This window comes from Poecilia latipinna, unplaced genomic scaffold (assembly GCF_001443285.1).
Source record: "Poecilia latipinna isolate Pla-1442-1.1 unplaced genomic scaffold, P_latipinna-1.0 Scaffold807, whole genome shotgun sequence".
NCBI classification, from domain to species: Eukaryota; Metazoa; Chordata; class Actinopteri; order Cyprinodontiformes; family Poeciliidae; genus Poecilia; species Poecilia latipinna.
Window position 1 is genome coordinate 62654 of NW_015113423.1, and position 8726 is coordinate 71379.

Here is an 8726-nt window from a genome sequence, read left to right on the forward strand (position 1 = left end):
CATTTCCGACACGTCCCCTTCAGCACATCCTCACAACAATGCTCCTCCAGGATGTCATTTCCAACTGTTTTTGAAGTAGTTAGTATGATGAAGTAGTTAATATGACAGTTCACCATATTCACAGTACCAGATGTTTGCTAACTGCTGTGTGGAGAAAGCATTTGTGAGGCTGGAGGCTGACTGGGAACTGCAGCTCCGAGGAGGCCCTTTGGGTAAATAGGTGGTGCTGTTTAGGAGCAAGTGTTTAAGTACCTTTGAATGGTTGCCACGAAAGACTCAAAGATTTCTCAAACATGGATGAAAGAATCAAAGCAACACTCCAGGTGTGTTTTTGATGAGGGAATAATATAATATGACATAAAACTCAAAAAAGTTGATTTTATGTAATACCGCAAATGTAAATGCTGAATTCACAATTGGTAAAGTCAGTTACTGGAGCTAAATGTGACTGATCTCGAATAAAGAGGAAGGCAAATTCAGAAAAGCTCAATATTAATCAATCAAAACCTGCTGTAGTGAAGATCTGCTGGAACATCACAGGGAAGGAAGCCCATTCTTATGTGATTAGGTTGGTTAATTAAGGACTACTTGAGCAAATGAGGATCATTACGATGTTGTGCATCATTTCAGACATTACTGTCTGAAAGTGTCAAACATCAACAAGATAACTGTGGTTATGTCGTCTGGTCATATTGAAGCCCCTGAAGAGAGAAAACTACAAAAAATATCCTTAATTTAACTACATATGTTGATTTAAATATGTCAATGTGTTAACATTGTCAAAATAAAATATAAAACACTGGATTTTAATGAGATGCCTCTGTTGTACAGAGCTGAAAGACACCCTTGTCTCTGTTAACCCCAAGTGTGCTTGCAGTCCTCCTGCATTTTAAGTCCATAGCTGCTTTTCAGCTCCAACACATTAGCATCACCTACTGTTCATTGTGTGAATGGCAGAAACAATACGAAGAGTACTGCTAAATAATTTAGATAGATGTGGAACTGGGGGAGTGAAAGAGATACTAAGACAGGAAAGTTGAGAAGTGAGTCTAGTTAGTCTGTATTATAGTTGTGACAATACACCATTTTTCACCACCAGCTCTCTGACTTGTGACAGTGAAAAATAGCATGTGTACTGCTCTTAGTTAAAATTAATGATGGTTGAATTTCATTTAGCTGCTGCACTTTTGGTGTCCTGTGTACTTAATATCAGCTAATTTATCACACTCTTGTGTGTTCAACAAGATCTTTTTACATCTGCTTCTCGTGTTTTTTTCAGCTAAGTCAAGTCTGTCTACTCTTCTTTTCAGCAGGTTTCTAAACTCCCACTCACAGAGCTGTTAGTATCTGTTTTACATGTAAAATTCACTTTAAGACTTAAAGCTTGATGGCATGTCCACAAGTACAGCTGAAATATAAAAGAGTAATCTGCATAACCCAACCATTCACGGGCAAGAGACCAAATAATTCATAAAATCAATTTTTAAAGTCAGTTATATGATCAGAAAGTTACAAAAGTTGAGGTTTACAATGGCAAATGCAAAAGCAGTATATCAGTAGATTACAGAAATCCATGAAGAAAGATTATACATATTGTGTCAAAGATTGTGGTCACTTTTATTTGCAGGGCACATTTACTAAGCTGAAAATGTGTGTAAGTTAATAAATAAACAACAAAATAATTCCCAAATAAATAGGCACCATCCCCTCTCCTAAGGTGATGGATGGATGGATGGATGGATGGATGGATGGATGGATGGATGGATGGATGGATGGATGGATGGATGGCCAAATATTAAAGCTTATGTGCAGTACTTGTGGATACAGATAGATGAAGTAACGAGAAATGTCCACCAGATGGCACCACATCTGTGTTACGCCACTGCAGGATCAGGGATAGTAACATTTATTGAAAGAAAAAAAAAAAGAAAGAAGCAATAAATACCAACATACATGACTAACTAAGAGATACATAGACTTAGACACTTATTTTGAAAGAGAATATTAGAATGACTATCTTGTACGACAGACACAGTTGTATCACATATCCATTTTAAACAAAAAAACAAACAAAAAAAAGGTTCAAATGTTGTCTTAGAGAACATTTGAGATTGGACTGGATTATTCAGTTTTGGAATATTATCTGGTACGATATTTGCAAATAAGTTCCCCCGCAGGGTCACAAAATACCACAATTTGAAAAACCCACTGAGCGAGATTTTTGTGAGTCGAACTGTACCAGCTGTATCAAATGATCTTATTTGTCAGGTTACAAAAACATGTTCTACATTTTTGGGGTGATCATTAATGTCTAGCGTCTGGCGAATTGTTTGTGCAATGATAATGATAATGATATATTAAATTATATTTAATATATTTTCATAAAACACTACAAAATAAGTAATAAAAAAAACTCTGAAAATATCTCATTTTCATCTCCAGTACTGTAACAAATCCTACAAGTTTGAACTTGTCTTTGTTCTTGTTTTTCTATGCACGGGTCTTCCAAGGTTAAGAATGTTTGTAGTTTTACTCTTTGACCACAAGATGACAGTGTATTTGTCTATACATTTTTTCCCCCCTGGACAAAAAAAGAAAAGAAAAAGCAAACAAAAACAAACGTTTTCTAATCTTAAACAATATAGAACATTTTTTATTATTATTATTATTATTATTATTATTATTATTATTATTATTATTATTATTATTATTATTAGCAGTAGTAGTAGTAGAAATATCTTTTTAAGCCAATTCTTGCTTAGAGTAGCTTCAAAGCACATTTCTCACCTTCGTCAGTTCATTTTTTTTATTCTTGCTTTTCTTTTTTCTGTGATAATGATACAGCCAGCTACCGATAAGTCATGACTTGACTTGAACTCATTTAGTTCATTAGTACTTAGGCATACAATCACAGTGGGGAAACAGAAAATGCAGCTGTAAAGCACATAAATCACACAAACATGTCGCAGTCTCAGAATAAATGTTCCGTTTTTTTTGTATTTATTTCCATTTAAAATTGCTCAGCAGACCCTGTGTTACCAAGGAGTGCTACCTGATTAGGGTCATGTTGCGTGTGATTGTTGGGGGGGTTGCGCGGAGTGCTCCAGTGTTCTTCTCTGTTGCGGCTGGTTCCTGGTTTAAAGCCCCTGATTGGTCAGAAGGAGTCACGTTGTCCGTGAAGCTGTCAGTCTGATTCTGCACCATTGTTCCCCGAGCAGCCGGAAGAAGTCCCTGTATAAGCACTACTGTATGCGACAGCTGCACCGGTCAGCCCAGTATACTGTGCTGGAAACTGGCTCTAGGTTCACCACTTTCTGCTTAATAAAGGATTCTGCAAGGTAAAACTGGATCATGGTGGAGGAAAAAAAAATTGTGAACTCTCAGAGCTTCATGGGGCGTCAGGCAGGAGGATACTGAAAATTATAACGAAATGAATGGTGAGTATGAACGATTACAGGTGACAGGCCTGCATTTAAACATATTGATATGAGATAAATTAGATTTTTCATCATTTCTTTCTTTTACATCTTTTGTTTGTGGCTTCAAGTATTTTATGTTTTTTTTTTGTTTTTTTTTTTTCTGCTGGTTTGTTACTTTTTGATGCTGCAGGGAACAATTCCTAAGTGGTTCATTTGTCAAGCCATACCAGGCACCACATCTCAGCTGTCACTCTATGGTCATTGCTTCTTATATTTCTCACTCAACAGGCAGACCGTGATATAGCCAAACCAACATGGAATCATTTTAAAGCTTTCTTTTTTCTTTTTTTTTTCTTTTCTTTTTTTTTGTAAGCAGTTTAAGGGCACAAATCTGTAAATTAGGTACTAGAAATAAGAAAGGTGTCTGCATGTGTTGGCAATCCAGGTAAACCTGTTTAATAGACAAATGAAAGATTTTTCAGTATTATGTTTAGTTGAAAATCTTATGTTGATAAATATAATTTTTAACTAAATAAATTATGGCACAAATTTAAGCAATAACAAAGTAACTTATTTAAGATAAAATTAACTCAAAAAGTTTTTTTTTGTTTTTTTGTTATTTGTGTCTTGCATTTTATTAGGACGGATAGATTTTGCCATTATCTTAAATTATATTTAAAATGGGAAAGACAAGAGAACAGACTCTTTCCAAGTTTTCATAACAACCATCAGATGTTAACTCAATGTTTGTTAGGCATCCATAAAAATACCTTTTTTGTCTTGATGTTACAAAAAAGGTAGTTGGCTAAACGGGTGAGAATTGTATTCAACTTTAGAGAAATCAAAAACTCCAGATTAGGTAAGACAAAAGACAAGCATGTTGAAGAAAGGGTGCTTGGTGCTGGGGATCCACGATTCTGTGAGACTGGACTATCTGCCAAAAGTTATACTGCATTGTATCTAAATCATCAACATTTTATAACATACAAAAGAAAACATAAGGGCTTCTTCCACAAAAATGGAAGGCTAATTATTATTTTTTTTTTTTTACATATCTTTAGCTGGGATGCCAAAAAACACAGTCAGCAGTGCATAGCCAGCTGCTCTTTTTATCCAGATTAGAGTAGAAAAAGGGTCTCGTTTGAGACAGAGTGCTGTGTGGAAGAGGATAGGGACACTCTCGGGATACCCCTGCCTCCCCTCCACCTCCATCTCACAAACAGGAATAAAAGCGAAGGCTGGTTCTCATATGGTTAAGAAGATGCTCTGACAATCTTTTGTATGTCAATGCAGAAAAGGCAAAGTTTTCCTAACAAAGCCTCCGTACTGTCATTTGTGATAACAGAGAGCATTACAGCATAATTACGCCGAGTGTCTCTCTACAGCACTTCACATCAGATGCAACAACAAACAGCACAAACCATATTTCCCAGGGCCACAATGTGCATAATCTCTTTATCGACTGCGTAGTTTAAGACTTGCTAAAGGTATTAACAAACACTGTCTGTGTTTCTCTTCTCTGCTCTCCACAGAAGAGAAGTGGGTCGTCGCATTATAACACATTTAGCTAAAGGTAAGATCATATCTTGTTTTTGCTGGTTTGAAAATTATATCATCGACGCTCAAAACCCATTAGCATACCGAATTTATCCCCGCGAGATGGATGGTGTTCAAAGCTCACACAACTGTTGTTGAGATGCCACAAAAGACTGGCTGATAACAGGGACAGGGTGTGATGTTGGAGCAGACAAGTGTTTAGTCAATAAAGACAGCTGTTTCACTGACACAAGAGATGCATCTGATTTCACAAAGATAAAAAGAAAATCCATTTTTTTCTCAACCTTGTGCTAAATATGTGTTTTTTTTTTTGTAAAATAGGCATTGAATTTTAACTGATATCTATTTGGACATTCAGATGAATTTCATTTTTCCCTCTTTTGAATTACATTTTTCAGATGTAATATTAAAACGGTTATCACACAGATCCTTATCTTGCCATGTATGACAGCATAGACATGTTTTATGTGAGTATAGCTGTGATGAAATGAAGCACATGAAGTGTGAGCTGTGGTTATGACGTGTTCCTGTTTTTTATGATGTATTTGGTTGAGATTAAGGGTTTGAAATTGTGTTTTCTGTGTGACGGAGCAGAGTAAGTTGCTTTTACCACGGTGACATAATCACCTGACCACTTCGGGTTTAAAGTTCAGTTCTCTATATAGTCTTTGAGTGCATCCAAGTGGTTAAAGTATGAGTTACATCAGTGAGACAATACCTCTGACTTCAAGCATTCAGCATGGTGAGGTGAGATAATCTTCTTCAGTGCAGACAGAGCATCTGCCTAGGGAAGCATGAGATTAAGGAGCATATTTTCAGAGCAACATTTGAGTAGCACTTGTATCTATTTCATATCTTTGTTGCATTTATGAGTTTTGTTGCTATTGCTGGAATATTTTTCAACATGTCTAAAAAGAAGCCATGGCAGCTAGACCAAATCTCTGTTTTCCACAACCTAAAAACTTCTGAAACCAATATTTATTGTACATAGATGTTAGAAGGGTGCACCATGCAAAGTAGTGATACTATCTACTGTTTTCTATCGCAAATGGCACAACATTTGCTCATCTCATGTTGGTAACAAACCAAAAGTCTCACCAGACATATATGTTTGCGGTTTGGTTAAAATGTGTTTGTTCTTCGTTTAGAATAGTAACGTCACTTGGGTGGACAAGCCAGAAATTTTAATCAAGTAAAATTTGCATTTCTTCAAAAATCATATTTTTGAAGAAATGCAAAAGCAGAAGTAAAAAAAAAGTATGGTGCATTACAAATACTTCTAAAAGTATATATTTTTCATTAAGTTACTCAAGTAAATTTAACCGGGTACTAACCACCTCTGTAAGTTAAATAACATTAAACCATTAAAAACAAGCTACCCAGGTTCCCTACATCTGACAAAATATTGAATAAAGTTACAGAAGAGAAGCAGACTGCAATACAGTTCATGCCACTTGGAGAAAAATTATATATCAGGCAACTTAATTTCCTTTTTACAAAGTATGAAGTAATGAGAAACCGAATTAACTATGTGATGTAAAACATGGATTGGAAATTAATGTCAGAGAAGCAGCAACACCCAACTCCTTCCAGCATTTATAGTTATGAGTAGACTGATAAGTCATGACTGATGATTAATATCTGCTTTTGTTAGTTTGACAGCAAGTACAATTTTATTGCTTATCAGTTGAACCACTGAGAGGCCATTCTATATAAATGATGAAAACTTTTGCTTGTTCTTTGTTTCAGAAATGTTCAAGGAATTATGAACAACAGCTATTCACACACAATCCAAAATTATGCTAACATTTGTTTTGTTTGAAGAGTCCAAATCCAGGTCTTATTAAAATTACAAATACATGAAAAAATATTCAAATGGAAATTATTACACACAATTATATTTGCAAACCCTAAATAATGACTTAAAATAAATCATCTACTGCAAAAGCTAGATATTTTTCTGTAATGTGATAAACCATCTCATAAGAATGTTTTCAAATAACCAATTAATAAATCTATCAGGTGTGCTTATATTCCTTGTTAATGGATGGAAAGTAACTTTAGAACCGTTTTCTTGAAAGTGTATTTTATTTTCATCATCAACTCTTTACACCTTAGTTCCTTTCATGAAAAAAAGACACTTTTCTTGAAAAGCATACAATAATTGAATCCTTTGGATCATAAAATTCTTTTTTTGTGTGATTTGCTTAGTATATAGCGTATATTTTTGTTTTGTTTGTCGTAGAAACCCAGCCCCGGCACGCCATATTGTGCCAGGGGCATTGTGTTTGGTTATCTGTCAACTGCTTCTGTCAGAAAATATGCAGTGCTGCAACTGTATTGCAACAGGAGGTTAAACAATCCTAAAACCCTTTTTCATACCTGTTGTGTGTGTTTTTGGTAGGTGAGTTTTCTCCTTTTCTAAGACTTCCTCTCTCCATCCATTTCTCTCCCCAGTCAGTTTGCACCCAGCCGTCTCCTTCGAGCAGAATTTAATTAGTACATGTGGCACAGAGTTGAAGGACACACTGAAACATTAAGTAGATGTATTTACTCGTGAAAAAGCTGGTCAATTAAGACACTGTCTCATCTGAAGAAGCTGTGCCAGTGTTGCAAACGTCAGCACAGATGGCTTAAGCTTGATACCAGTAAATTTGTCCATTAAAAATTCACAGAGAAGGTGTCATGGCTTAACAGCACGAAGCAGAATCTCACATCAGGAGGCTAATGTGGCTGAGTTGTCTGCACACAAAGCTTCACACGCATGGGTGAATACATTCAGTTTCCTTTGATTAGGGAAATAAGAATCAAGGGGTCTCACCTGCACATAAAGATTTTGAAGGTTTGGAAATCAGACTTTAGGTATTTGTGTTGAAAAGTCGTTTTATGTTTTTGGAAATTAGTGGAGTTTTAGAAAGTAGAATTTACCATGTGCTTTTCAACCTGCAGTTTTGATATTTTAATTAATACATGTTAAAATGCATAACATTCCTTTATATTTTCCTTTTATCGGTACTAGAAAAAAATCCCAACACAATAAAAGTGGATAATTATTTATTTTTATTTTTTAATGTCTGTTGGCTTCAAATATTTAAATAGTTAACCAGTGGAAAAATAAAAGAAAATAACTGATATGCATATTAGGTATTGACATCAAGGTATTTTATGACTGCTTGACTGTACTAAAGCTAAACCAGAATTGTTGCTGTTTGGTGAAACATAAAATGTTATTCACATTCAGATTTATTTGACTCGCTGTCAAGTAGGTAAATTTGGACCCTCTATTGACAAGGGGAGGTATTTTGTATCACTTTATATAGTCATTAGTGACATAAGAGAAAAAAAAAAACAATTTATATTGTTCGTCACAACACATTTTTATGCACTTTTTGTTATTAGAAACCCCAAATGTATGCAACCGCATCGATGAAGTATATTTTCATCAAAGGTTGAGTGTGAACTAATATCAACCTTTCAGATTGCAGATCAGCTTTGTGAGTCTCCGCAGGGTTCATGTTTCCAATTTAGAAGCTTTGGATGTGACTCTTTTTGTGTGTTTGGCTCCTTCCTGGCTAAGCGGTGCCGAGTTTTCACGGTTCAAGATCGCTCTTTCCTGAGATGTTGCCATGACACCTAAAGACTGGTCTGCCGCTAGCAAATGGAAAAAAAAAAAAAAAAAAAAAAAAATATAAATATATAAAAATATATATATATATATATATATATATATATATATATATATATATATAT

General features: G+C 35.1%; 1 protein-coding gene across 2 annotated transcripts in view; it reads left to right on the plus strand.

Moving 5' to 3' along the window:
- Window positions 1-3173: 3173 nt before the first annotated feature.
- csrnp3 (cysteine-serine-rich nuclear protein 3) overlaps window positions 3174-8726 on the plus strand; it is a 31588-nt gene continuing 26035 nt past the window's right edge. For both annotated transcript variants that reach the window (XM_015047103.1, XM_015047102.1), the window contains exons 1-2: window positions 3174-3437; window positions 4952-4992. The gene's annotated coding sequence lies outside the window, so the exon portion shown is untranslated. The remainder of the gene's footprint in view (window positions 3438-4951; window positions 4993-8726) is intronic.